This window comes from Galeopterus variegatus, unplaced genomic scaffold, assembly GCF_000696425.1.
Source record: "Galeopterus variegatus unplaced genomic scaffold, G_variegatus-3.0.2 Scaffold392, whole genome shotgun sequence".
Classification (NCBI taxonomy): Eukaryota; Metazoa; Chordata; class Mammalia; order Dermoptera; family Cynocephalidae; genus Galeopterus; species Galeopterus variegatus.
The window spans coordinates 108,024-122,521 of record NW_007726503.1 but is presented as its reverse complement, the minus strand read 5'-3'; positions in this window follow the sequence as shown (position 1 = coordinate 122,521).

Sequence of the window (14,498 nt, the reverse complement as noted above, 5' to 3'; positions counted from 1 at the left end):
TTCTTTCCAGATGTATTTTTTCAAAACAAAATTCATGTTTACTACTATACAAGAAAATATTATTTGGGGTAATAGTTGAAAGTAACATAATTTCTCATTTAGGTTCTATGTGAGGTCTCAATGTGGACAGTACATCATTTGGAATTTGGAATGATTTGTGCCAAGAGGGAAAACTTATCTTCACTGTAAAAATTATATAATTATGTACAAAACATTTATTATAACAATTATTATAAACCACATCATCTGTTGGCACCTGGGTCTCATTATTTAAGAAATCCTTCAGTCTTTTTTTGCTTGTTATTTGACTGTATTTAAACCTCCTGTTTTCAGATACTGTGGCCAAAAATGTTGAGGTTCAATAATCTTTACACTAGGTTCATGATTATTTGAAGATAATCTACATATCACCATAATTAGTTTATAATTAATACTCCAGGGCTATTTTGTGATATTACACAAAAAGTAATATGGTGAATATATTTCTGCTGTTTTCAGATTTGATTCTTTCCTCCCAAATTAGTAGAACTCTGCACTCCTCTTATTGCCTTTGATAACAGAGGAAGGGTCTGAGAGGCCTCAGAGCCTCAACCCACACTGTCCTCGTACCAGGTTCTTGACTCTGCCAAGGAAAGAAAGCAAGAGCACAGTCACAGTAGAAAGTGAGAACAGGTTTAACATAGCAGATGAGAAATAGTATGTTCCACAGAGAGTGCAGTCTAACTCCAGAGCCTGGACAGGGCCCATACCAAGTTTAACACAAAAGTAAGAAACGCATACTTAAAAGTTCAGTACAGAATTCAGGCTGGCTCAAGAGAGTGATCTGCCACCTGCTAAAAGTTAGTTTAACACAAAAATAAAACATACATACCTCAGCTGGTGAAGCACAGTTTGGCCCCAGGACAGTGAGCTACAACTTGCTGAAAGCAAGTCTGATACAAAAAGAAACAAATACACACTCCACAGGGAGACCGTGAGCTGACTCCAAGAGAGCAAGCAACAGCCCTGCCTTATGCCGGGATTTGGCTTCTATAGTCTTGTTATCCAATGAATATTCAATTAAGGGGGTGGTTCCCTTTAATGTAACATAGTCTTGCAGATATCTGCTCAGTTGGTCCCTTTCTGGAGCACACTAATTGGTCAAATACTATCACATGCACTAAACACATTCAAGAATATTCTGTGCCCTCTAGCACGCTTAGTGGAAGGTCACTCAACTACCAGGGTTATATAACTCCTCTACTTAGCATACCCAGCCACTGGATTTGCATTGTGGTCTCATTTTCCTGTGTTGGGGCTGAAAACAGGTCTAACTAGCAACAGTAATTTTCCTCTAGCAGAGGGCCTGGAGAAGGGGCCTGAGACCTCAAGGAGGAGCTTGAAACCCAGAGGTGTGCCCTGATACCCAAACCTGGAGAAATTTAGCACCTCCTATCCTACCTTAACTTGAGTAGACCACTTAGCTGCCCAGAGAATACAGAAAATCCATAAAGAAAAAGAGATAGGTGTGACATATTTTTTCTAAAAACAAAAATAATCTATACCTGGAACTATAAAACTGGCACTAACCTTTGGATTAAGAATCTAAGAAAGACAACAACCTTCTTAAAAAATAGCTAATAGGGACAATGCTTAAAATGAACTTTGAAGACTTTGAGTAACATTTACAAAAATTTACAAAATTAACATGGGACATAAGCATTGAGAGGCACAACAGAATAGCTAACAAATTTGTGAACAAAGTTCAGAAGAAATGAACCCAGAATTGAAAAAAGAAGGCAACATCCTTAAATACACCAGGATATACTGCAATTTCTTTATGAAAAAGGGATCTGGAAACCCACTGTTGTACATAATTATGTTCCCAGTTGATTTCACAGTAAAATTTATATAGTTCTTATTCAAGAGTGACTTCAGTGGTTCTAAATATAAACATAAAGTCTTCATGGATACCTAATAAAAGAGTCTTCTCAGGCATAATTGCAACAATGACCTCTATGTAATTATTCTAACCAAATTCTGGTGTAGGAAAAACAAAATTAGTACAATTTTTTCACAGACAATTGCTTTTAACAAAGCTTACTTTTGTTTGGGTGCTCCACTTATTACATATGTATGCCTGATCACTTGTGAAACTAAAACCTTATAGGAATGTCAAGATTAGAAGTCAGGCTCTGTAATTTTACATTAGTCATCTAGTCGATTAGTAGATTCAAGCTGCAGATTGTGTCTTTCGATTGGTTTACTTCCCTGGTGCCAAAGTCCGTTCAAATGTTCCCTGCGTGTCATTTACTTTTATAGTTGTGACTCAAAGTCTCCAAAGTATTTCAATGAAAGTAGGTTGGCAAATGTCATAGGAATATCAAGGGAAAAGTTCAAGTAAATCTACAAGCAAGTAGGGGAAAATGCACTTCCATGTAGATCATTAATTCTTAATAATGAAGATAATAAAAGTAAGGCACTGATGATATACTATGTACTTAACATTAGCTGGGAAAAAAGATTAAGCAGTAAAAACATACAAAACAGTGATAGAGAGGTGATGAGCACATTCTAAGCAGAAAAAAAGAACAGGAATAAATCACAGTGGCAGGAAGAACAAGACAGAAGACCAAGGACTGCAGAATTCTGGCAGAGTATTCGCACTTAGATTCCCTTGCAGAAGGCATCAGTACCCTGTTAAATAGCCATTCTAGCAAATACTCTGGCCCATATGCCCAGGGTCAGACACCGAGGGGCTAAAAGCTTCAACAAGTGTGACCAGCCAAACAAAAGGGCACATGTGTGGAATTAATCCAACAACTCCACAGGACACAATTCTCATTCCTTTTTTCTAGTACCTGAAAGCATTCTCTAACTACTTTAGATAAATGTGCAAATGGCATGTCATTATTATTATCAGCCCTCTCATTAAAGCTACTGTCAACTTTGCCTCTTGGTTCATATGATTCAGCCTGTATCTATCATTCAGTTTCAAAATTTTGGATATCACGTGTGCCTATTTTCTCTCTTCTTAGTCACTTTGTCCAACCCAATCTTAAAAATAAACCAGAAAACAAGTAATAGTAGATATGAAAGACAATTTAAGTTAAGATAGATAATATGAAATTATTGTCATGACATTTGCTATAGGTATTGGATTTAAAAGTTTCATCAAAATTATTTATGTTCAGATCAGGCCAGGTGTACATAAGAAAATGCATCTATTCAAATTACAGTTAAAGCATGAAATCCCATTTACTACCCACCCTCTTTATTTTAATTTAGTTTTCATAAGCGTAATTTATTTCAAACTTATGTTTGCAATGTTAACATTTATTTCAAAGCCAACATATCATTCCCCTATTTCAATGAAGCAGCATTGTGGAGATAATGCAATGAATGATAAAGACACATAGACATGAGAAGGGACTTCAAGTTTACCCAGGTACTGAAGGTCGGAAGAGGCAATAGCTACAAAATCCAGGACAACAGTTTGGGCAACAGACCAGAAAGTGAAGCAAAAAAGCTGGGCAACGAAGGCCAGACAAAGGCAAACCTTGTATACATTAGAAATTTAGAGACCATTTCTGAATATTAATGGGAATTATAGGATATCAACATCAAATAGGGTGATGAACTAATGAATTGGATTTGTAACCTTACTATTTGAGGAAAAGAAGTATGAAGTATTAAGCCTAGAAATAAAAAGCTAAGACAAATCAGACTCAGCAGGCTGAAAGATGATGTGTTAGCGTATGGTCTATCTTGCTGAATGTTCTTTCTGCAGTTAAAAAGAACCCATACTGTTTAGTTGATGTATATCATATTCTATTAACTCAATTATATAAAATGAGTAATGTTATTAAAATCTTCTTTATTTATCCTGATATTCTATCTATTGTTCTATCAATTACTTATTGTAGATTTGATTATTTCCCCATTTAATTTCATCAAATACTGCTTTGTGTTTTAGAATTGTTACATTTTCTTAAAGAATGAAGACTTTTATCATTATGAATGTGTCTCTGTATTTCTAATAATACTCTTTGTCTTGAGGATTTATTTTTCTGATATTAATATGTTAATACCATCTTTCTTATGCTTATTGTTTTCATGTTATATTTAACCCCACCCTTTTACTTTATATGTTTTTATTTTATAAAGTTTACCTTCAAATAATAAATTAAAACTTAGATAAAAATATATGAACGCTGCAACACTTTAATTCTATTTACATTCTGTCCTACACTGTGTGGTCTTGTTGGCATGTATTTTACTTCTGCATATGTTATAAACCCAAAATATATTGTTATACTCACTTTAGACAATAATCTTTAAAATATATATGTAGCTATAGATAAATATATATGTTATATGGGATACATATAAAATGAAGACAATGCAAAATATTTCTATATGTTTATTTACATATTAGGACTTCCCTCAGGTGTCATTTCACATTAGTCTGAAGAGCTTCTAGAAGTTCTGCTAGAGATGTTCTGGAGATAAATTTGTTCAGCTTCAGTATGTCTGAAAATAGCTTTATTTTGTATTCAGTATTTAAGTTTACTTTCCTAGATACAGCATTTAAATGGATTTTTAAAATAAATTCTTAGAACACTTCAAAAATGCCATTCCATTTTTTATGGCCTCCATTGTTTCTGAATCAGAAATCATTAGTGACATTTTTATCTTTGTTCCACAGTATTTAATATATATCTTTTCTATGACTGATTTTAAGAGTTTTTATTATGATTCCCTAGGTTTGGTTTTCTTTGAATTTGTGTGTTTTAGGATTCACTGAACTTCTTGAATATATGGATTCATATCTTCAGTCAATTTTGGAGATTTCTCAGTTTTTAATCTCTTCAAATATTCTTCTGTCCCTTTCTTTCTTTCCGTTCCTTGGATTCAAAGTACATGTATGCTAGACCATTTGATGTTGTCCTGCAGATATCAGACACTCTCTTCCATTTGTCCCAGTTTTTGCTCTTTAAATTCAGTTTGTATAATTTCTATTGACTTTTCTCTAGTTTACAGATTTCTTCCTCTTGTGTTCAATTTGCTGATAATTCTATCAAGTGGACATTTCATTTCTAATATTTTATTTCTAACATTTCCATTGGCTTTTTTTTAACAGTTCCCATCTCTTTGCTGAAATACCCTATCTATTCATGCATGTTTTCTACTTTTTCTACAGATCTTGTGATATATTTATTGTGATTTAAGAGTCTCTGTCCGATCATTCCAAATCTGGGCCATTTCTGTGTTTTTCCCTATTAACTGTTTTCTCTCTTGATCATTGCTCACATTTTCTGGCTCATTCACATGTCTCATAATTTTTATTATATGCTAGGTAATGTATCAAAGAGAACATTAAATAACATGTATCTTAAAAAACATCTTGACACTTTTCCCATCAGTCTTGTTATTTGGAAGACTGAGTCAATAAAATCTTTAGATTTGCTGAGTCTGGGTTTTGTTGAGACTTAAATTAGATTCAGGTCACCACATCTTTCAAATGTGCTTGGGTTCTTAGCACTGGCAAAATTCTGGAAATCACTTTGTACCTTATAGCTCATTCCACTAAATGATCGGATGCTGTCTCCAAAGCCCAGCTTCCAGCATGTCCATGGCTAGTCTCATTACTTTCCAGTCCTGTCCTCCGGAGAACTCTTTCAGCCTACTGCTCTGACAGCAGCCTTCAGAGAGCTGCTTCAGTGACTGGATGAAGGCCTGGAATCTACAAAGGGATTTCTGTCAGCAATCTTGCCCTACACTCTGCCTTTAACATGCTAGATTTTAGCACTTAGTGAAGGCCTTTAAGAAAGAGCTGGACAGTGGGTGCCTACTCTAGACTGGAGCTCCATGAGATTGTGGTCTATCATTCCAGCCTACACTCAATCATTAAACATCTGGCTGGTCTTTCTTTGCCCCTGTTTATTGTGTATTCCTCCTTCTCCCACTATTTTGTAAGGCAGCTATAATTTTTTTCTCCCTTAGGAAGTTCTCATTATTTTTTGTATTTAAGTTTATTTAAATTTATTTGTGTCCTCATCTCTCTGACAAGATTTTTAAACTGTTTTTTAAAAAAATTATTCTCTACTTTGTGCTTGTAGTGAAGAAGAGCAAGTCTTTTTTATTTTTAAATAATTGTTTCAGAATACCTCCTCAAGGAATTCTAGACCCAGTTCTCCTCTTTTCAGCAGTAGTGATGATCACTTAGAAAAAGAATGAAAATCCTCCCTTCTTTTCTCCCCTCACAACTTAACTTTACATGAGTAAAGTTGTCATTACTTTCATTCATATAGTAAAATGCTACTTGATCTCCTTGTGGCTGTTATGTCTGGCCTTGTTTCTCATTTCCCAAGTCTCCCACTCCAGTCATGTTTTCCTTTTGTCTCTGTACAGTTGGGCTTCCCTGTATCTGAGAGCACTTTTGATCTTGGATAGGAAATATATAAGTAGAACTTGTCCTAAATTACTCAGTAAATTACTAAGCTCCATTCTTGGATTGGTTCCTACCACTGATATATTGCTCAGACATTTTGCCTAGATCCTTAATGTAGCTGGCTCTTTGTTCAGGGCTTCTCACTCTGTTTTAAAGATTGCCTCTTTCTGAAACCTTTTGTTCCTTTAATACTAACAATCTTGCCTAGGCTTGGAACATGAAACTGCTACCTCCAAGCTGGTCTGACCTTTTGGGTTTGACCAGTTGCCTAGATGAACACATAAACTTGCCGATTATTCTTTGACTTCTCAGATAGTCTATTGTAATAATCTCTGACCTATCTGGGGGAAACAAATCCAAAAAACAAAAAACAGTCTCTCAGTTCCTCTTCCCTCCAATTACTTGAACTTCATCTTGAATAGTCTCATTGTTTCCCAAGTCACTTACTAATTCTGCTGTCTCATCTGAGATTACTGTTCTGCTTATTTGATTTAATACATACCCTTAAGATACTAATACAGGAGATATTATATTGAGATACTAATACTAAGAAAGTACATTATCCTAGAAAGATTTAAATCTTATTCTTCAAGGAAGAACTGAATCCCAAGTTATCTTCAATTTGTAAAACATATGGAGATATTGTCCGAGTATAGCGGGCTTCCTCTACTCCCTGACTTCCATCACCTGTTACTAACCTAATGATTGTCTTGGTTTACCAACCCTATCATTGATCTCACCCCACTGGTTTGTCTGAGAACCAAGTACATAAAACAAATAATGAAATTTCAAATTATGTACCCCTACTCATCAGCTACATTACCATTGTTGCTTGAGGTGTGAAACTCCTTTCTCCAAATTCCATTCTCAATTCCTTCCACAGTCTCTCAGAAAGTATTCAGCGATAACTAATCTTGCTGGTTCTATCTCCCAATGTTTCTTCTATATTTATCTTTTCTGCCCACTGAGCATCATTTCTCTTGCCCAGATCCTTGTCATGCTTCTCTTCTGGTCTCTCAGCCTCTGGTAACCCTCCCACCCCACTTTCTACTAATTTTCAACAATGAACCAGAATGACCCTTTTGGAATGCACATATGACCATGATTAGCATTAAGTCATAACTTGCTAACTTAATGCATAGGATCCTTTATCATTAATTTGTTTTCCGGTTTTCAGCCTAGTTTTATTTTCTATTTTTTCCTCCACAGACTATGCTCCAGTCACACAGATGTTAAAAATTAAATTTACCATACTCTTTCATAGTACAGGGTCTGTGCACATGCTGTTTTCCTGCCTGCAACTCCATTTTTAACTTTATTCAGCTAACTCTTCATCAAGTGTCTCCTCTTCCAGGAAATCTTTTTTAATCTCTAAGTGTGAATTATATGAAATTTCTCTATGTATCCCATACAAACCCTTCTCACAGAACCTATCACATTATATTGTAATCACTGATTTACTGAACTCTCTCCATCACTACATGGATTGCATTTGTTGGTAAATTATATTTTTGTTGGACAGCACTGGTATAAAAAATAACAACTTTGTCCACTGCCTGATCTGATAATTGGCATTTCAAAGGTAGAATTTCCATATGCATAAGTTAATATTTTTATATTCTAATTATTCTATTTAAAATAAAGGAACAAAATAAGAAATTATTTCAAGTTTTTAATAGCAGATGTCACTGCATTCTAAAGGGTTGGAAGGAGACTGCTGTGTTTGGGAACAAACATCAGAAGGTCTTTTGGTTATAAAAGAGAGGTCTCTAGGCTGGTCTTATAAGAGAGGCATTGAGAGAAAGTTACAGCTAAACTGCTCTGCATAAGAAGAATTTTTAGTTTTCACCTGCAGCAGCTTGAGAAAAGAGGAGTCTGGGCTCCAGGACTTACAAAAAAAGCAGTGGGGAAAAATTCACTGGAGAATCAAATGGGCTACTGGCAAATTAATGGCAGACTGGGTTCAGGAGGAAGGGGGAAACACTACTATATGACTCTTGATAGAAAGCAAACATTGAACTTTAATAAAAAGTAATATCTGATAGTCAGTTTCAAATTTCCTTTTCCACATTTAAATTAGTTTTTATTATCTACAAACTTTTGGTAATAAGCTGTTACACGTACAGCTCTCTGTTCATGGTGACTCATGGTGTGACAGAGAGGAACCATATTTAAATGTGCAGCAAGGGGATGTAGAGAGAGCATAAAAGCATTCAGAAGTGGTGATGAGAAGCACAAAGTGATCGAGACTTGAGTCCAAAGCACAGCACAGAAAACTATGACAGTCAATTATTAGCAAAAATTTGTCTTTCTTTTCACTCTCCTAGAGAAGAGGGTTTAGGTTATTATATTTGCCTTTAACCAAAAGGTTGAATCTGGAAGTCTGAAGAACTAGGGAAATACATTGGGTAATTATACACATGAATCTCTACTCAGATATTGTCAGTTTCTCACTCACTTATAATTCCAACCTCAGATTTAACATCTAGTGAGAAAGAACAAATTTGTTTAATTAAAGGCTCTAACTAGATTTCAAAAAAACATTATTTTGAGCTCAGGGGATACTAGGTGTGGAAGTGATGAGATCTCTATACAGGAGCTCTCTTGAGACTTAAATTTTAAAATTTTGATTAATTTCAATTAATAAATTAATCAAATTTATTTTTATATTTAGAAGATTACTCATATGATTAGGGTGTTAATATTTTTTAAATGACAATCCATATAATATTGAACTCACTGAGACTTCTCCCCATCCCTTCTCACATTGGTGGCTACTGAGGCAACTTTGATGAAACCTGGCAGCCAGAATCAAAGGTGCCCAAGCTATGTTCTGATTCACAAATAAAAACTCACTCTTTTAAATATTAATTTTAATATTTAAATAATTTTAATACTTTTCTAAAAGAGGAAATGGAAAAACTGCAAAAAACAGGAAGATGATTTCATTCAGGTTTTTCTGAAAAGAAATGTGGGATCACCTAGTATTGATACACTATGATTGGATTCTGTCTCTCTATCTCTACTTCATAATCATTGTTTCCAAAGACACTTTTGAAAATGAGGAGGAATACTGGCTAGTAAATATATCATTGTCATAATGAGTGAGATCTAAATACAGCTATCTTTATCTAATTGGGCTTTATAATTCATTTCCTTGCCACATTAATCCTGAGCTATTTCATAGTCAGGGTTTTAAATCTAGTCTTCATGGACAACTTCAGGGGAATCTATGAACCCTTTGAAAATGTGTACAAATTTTTTTTGCATGGATCTTCTTATTTCTTAGGAAAGGGAAGTCCATATCATATTTTGGATTGTTAAAGAGATCTGTGACCAAAAAATAATTTAACAACCTCTGATTTGGAATATAATTTGAATGAGCTCTAATTTGATAAATCCTATTATCTCTTAAAAGGAGAAACTATGATTGTATTATACGTAAAGTATTTGGCTAAGATTTGAAAATACAAAGAAAAGCAAGACCTTCGATCTATTGGGGAGAAGATCTGGAAAAAATTAGAAATAATTTTTGTGAGTATATTTGCTTAAAATCCTATCTCTCCAAGAAGCTTTAGAAAATTATTCTTGCTGCCTTTATCATTCTCTTCCATACAAGTCTATAGCAATTATATTCCTTTCACAGTCTTTAATGTAAAGTTTAAGAATTAATATTATATTGTTATAAAAGGGTACTTCAAAAAAGTTCATGGAAAGATTCATATTATCTTTTAATTCTATTTTTCCACAAACTTTTTGAATTACTGTAGAGCTAGAGCTAGGGTCTGGAACTCACAGACCCCTTGAGCCCATTCTCAAACCCTTCAAACGTAGGTCTATGAGCTAGGTAACCAGCAAAAAGGTCCTTGGAGCCTTAATTGAAGTAGGAATACTCTTTATTCAGCACACACACATCTAAGAGTTAAACACTCCAAAAAGAAATTCAGAAGCTCAACTGCTACAATGTCCAAAGAAAAACTCAGCAGCTGCCAGTAGAGTAAATATGCTCTATTTTTAGACATGAGCTCTGCCAGCCAGCCTGCTTCACAAACTCAAGAACACACAATAGCAACAAAACTAAAAAGATACATTGGTGCACATGTGCACTAACTCCATCCACACATGACTTGTTTACAAGAAATGTGCTGCTCAACCCTCAACCAGACCTGAGCTAAGGGGGCCTGACTAAATTATCCTATTTTCCCCACAATCCACCCCTTCAGGGTCCCTTGCCATATAAACTACATGTTAAAAATCTTCTGCAATGTTCCCTTAGCAAGGATAAATGACTCTTTTATTTACACACCCTATTGTCTGTTTGATATGGCTTAAGGCTTGTCCTTAAGGCTTGTCCTGTAGTTCTGTCCTTTAGTCACACATGTCTGGTAAGTAGTCATCATTGTTGTGATTTTCCATGGGAATCTTGTAGTCATACTGATGTGAAGTTCAGTGCATATTCAGTAGATGATCACACCAACGTATGTACATACCTAGTCTACTCTGTTGCAGTGCCTGCAGCCAGAACACTATGGGCAAAGAGACAGAAGGGTTATTGGTACCAATAGGGGAAGTTCTCGCCCCTCTGGTAAGATACATGCCAGTTTACCATCCTGAGAAAGGATGGTTGCAGGAATAGGTATCATATCTGGTTTAGGGCTCCCACAAGGCCATACAAACAGAAGACCAGTAACTCTCTGACTTTGGCAATGGTCCCACAAGATCCACCTGCCATAGTGTCAGGGGCACTCTCACATGAGTTATCTGCCCATCAGGGGCACCCATCTGCTAATCGGGAGCACATCTGCCTATCAGGGCCATTTTTTCTTGGGTTAATGCTGAACCTGGCAAGCCGTTGACCACCCAGCCTTGCATCCAAAATGCTGCATTCTCCACTGTAGCCACCCAGCTACATCAGCTGCTGGAGCTCTCTCCAGCCACCTTACCTTAGCCAGCACACCAGCTTCATCATTGCCAATTCAACATGAAGACTCCGGTCCTCACCTGCCCCCAAAAGACAAGCACATTGGCCTGCTCCCTAGTCAAAATGGAACAGTTCATCCGCTTCCTCAGGAGCAGCCAAAAAGTCTTTTAAATCCATTGAACGTACCTTGCTACCCGTTTCCAGACATTTGGTAAAACGCTGTTCAGGGCACAATTGCTGCCACGAGGCAAACAGAACCACATTTGGCTGCCGATCAATTTTCTTCCTATCAACCTCTGCTGCAAGCAAGTCAAGCCACATCTGCTTATGGCTAGTCTTGCTTGTTCCTTTGGGATAAAATCCTGAGTATTTCCTGGGGGTCTGGTCTTAGCCACCTCTCAGACCCCTTTTGCTTTTCTCCTCTCCTCTACTTCACCCAAGCTGGCTATCATGGTCGTTACCTCATGTATAGGATGACCAGTGTGTGGGGCCAGTATGGCCATCAGTGATCCAAAGGACGTTGATGGGGCATTTTGCAGCACTATGTCTCTCATGCTGCCTGTAAAATTTTCATCATCTTGGCCACGGGTGTTAAACATGGACTGCCGCATCCCCAGCTCTCAAATGATTTGCACTAACTCAGCATACGTTTGCCATTTACTCACAGTCTTGGGCAGTTCTCCAGCATTTGCCCACATGGTTCTGGCAGCTACACTCACCCATTCCATTAAGGAATGATTACCTGGGCCTTGTGCATATCTGTGGCTGTTCTGCAGCCGCTGCCTCAGGGACAGGTGTACGGTGATAGAAGCCAATTTTTCCATCTCCTTACCAGACCACATCACACTATCCACCCCTAGGTTCCATAACCACAACAGTCAAGCAGCCAGGGGCTCCCCCTGTTTCTGCCAAAATTGTTTCCCCAAGTCAACTAACTCAAGCTGGGTATAGAGGAGATAGGTGGTAAATTGGGTGACCTGTGAATTGCCCACTGTTTGCCTTCCCAGTCCCACAGGCTGCTTATGCTTCATTTTCTGATAAACAACAGGTCATACCTGGGGACACACGGTCTCCCCCAACTCACCACTGGGCTCGTTGTCTTCCCTGGTGTGAGAGGCAGGAGTGGCCAGTCGCCACATGTCACCCTCCAGGAAATCCATCTGCACTTCCAACAACTCTGCTTTTCATTTCATATCTTCTAGTCACTGCACTTCATCCTGTAGGATAATTGTCCGTTCTTCCAACAACCTTGCTTTCTGCTTCAAATCTTGAAGAGTGAGCAGCAGCCAGGCTCTAGTCAGCAGAAAAGTGGCCACTGGGCACTACACGCTCAAGGACAGCCACCTTTCATCCCCCTCCCAAGGGGTTTTCCACTCTAGGTCTATGCTGGCTTGCAGTGCAGTGAGTAGCAACCAGATCCTGGTCAACAGGAAAGTGGTCATGGAGCACAGTGACATTTCCTTCTTCTCCAAGGGCTTCTTGGCTCCTGTACCTGCTCAGAATCCTGCCTCTACTATGCCAATTATAGAGCTAGAGCAAGGGTCTGGAGCTCACAGATCCTTTGAGCCCATTCACAAACCCTTCACACACAAATCTAACACATAGGGAGAGAAGATCAGCCCTTCAGGTGTGAATTGACATAGATGAGACTGAGGAGGTATAAGAGATCCTGCTTCAAAAAGCACAGACATGCTTGTTCAGTGACATGAGCAAGAGGTTCAAAGAGATGAATTATTTGCAGAACTTAACACAGTCCACAGCTTTGAAATGAGGGGAAATAATAAAGTTGTGTCAATAGAACCAGGAGTTTATTGCCAGTGAATTTAAAACAGATGTCTACAGGAAATAGTAGTTTTGCAACTCATACACGTCCCTGAAATCCAGCCAGAAGAACTTCAGCCATTTAAATCCCAGTTTTTGAATGTAGCCTAAATAGCCTGGTAAGCTGCGAGAAACTTACATATCTCCACCTGACAAATTGTATACTTCAGAATAATTAAGACAGCAGAATAATTATAAGTTACTTGTCAGCTTATAATTTTTAATTTTTAAAGCAAATTTCTAATAAAGTAATTTTTGCAATATTGCTGACTGCTATTAGGATTTGGATGATTTACCATTAAAAGATATTAAAGAGAGAACTGGGACGAGAGACAAGGCTAAGTTTTCAAGATTTAATTGAACATGGATATATCCCTTAGCTTCAGCATCAATACTGAGTATAATCAGAAATTATTGAGGAAAAATGGTCTTCTATTCAAAGTTACCCTAGACTGTTAAAATCATTGGCCTTTACATCTGATAGTACATAGACTAGCACTAGACTCAGAACTCAGGAAATCATTGTTAATCAAATAATAGGAAGCTTTTCAGAAAATTATTTTCATAATGTGCTTAAATGATGAAAAATCAGGGTATAGGAGTAAATGCACTGAGCATTCAACATTTGTCTTTAAAATACTTTATTGTTATATGAGCAATAAGTTGTCATAATAATATCTAATATATAGTGAGTTCCCCACAGGTGCTATCTCCTAGGAACAACACTTTGAGATAGGCATTACTACTATCTTCATTTTGCAGCTAATAAAAATTAGGTAAAAAGAAGGTGAGTATTTTGCCTGCTGTTATACAGACTTTGTATATCTCTGTCAGGTTGAGCTCATCTTAAGGCGATCTGGCTCTTTAAGGCTGTGTTCCTAGCCATGCCATTAAACTGCTTCTTGCAAGGATTTTCTTGGAGAAAAATTCACTCTTATGTGAATTCCAGTCATTTTAATAAGTTCTATGCTGTATGGCCAGTATGTTTTAAGTTTAATGATAAGGTTAATTGAGAGAATACTGGCTAAGTACTCCCTTAAGAATTTATGTATTTATTTTTAAATTATTTTATTTTACTTATTTATTTTTGGCAGCTGGCCCTTACAGGGATCTGAATCCTTGACCTTGGTGTTATCAGCATCCCTTAAGAATTAAAAAAAATAATAAAAAATAAAAACGTACTTTGTTTTTTCATTGAAAAGTAATACAAAAATTATAGAAAACTTTGCTAAAAGAATGATGTATATAATAATGAAAAAAATGGTTTCAAACTACAGATGACTATATTTTGTTTATTTCCTTCCATTTCGAGCCAGATATAAT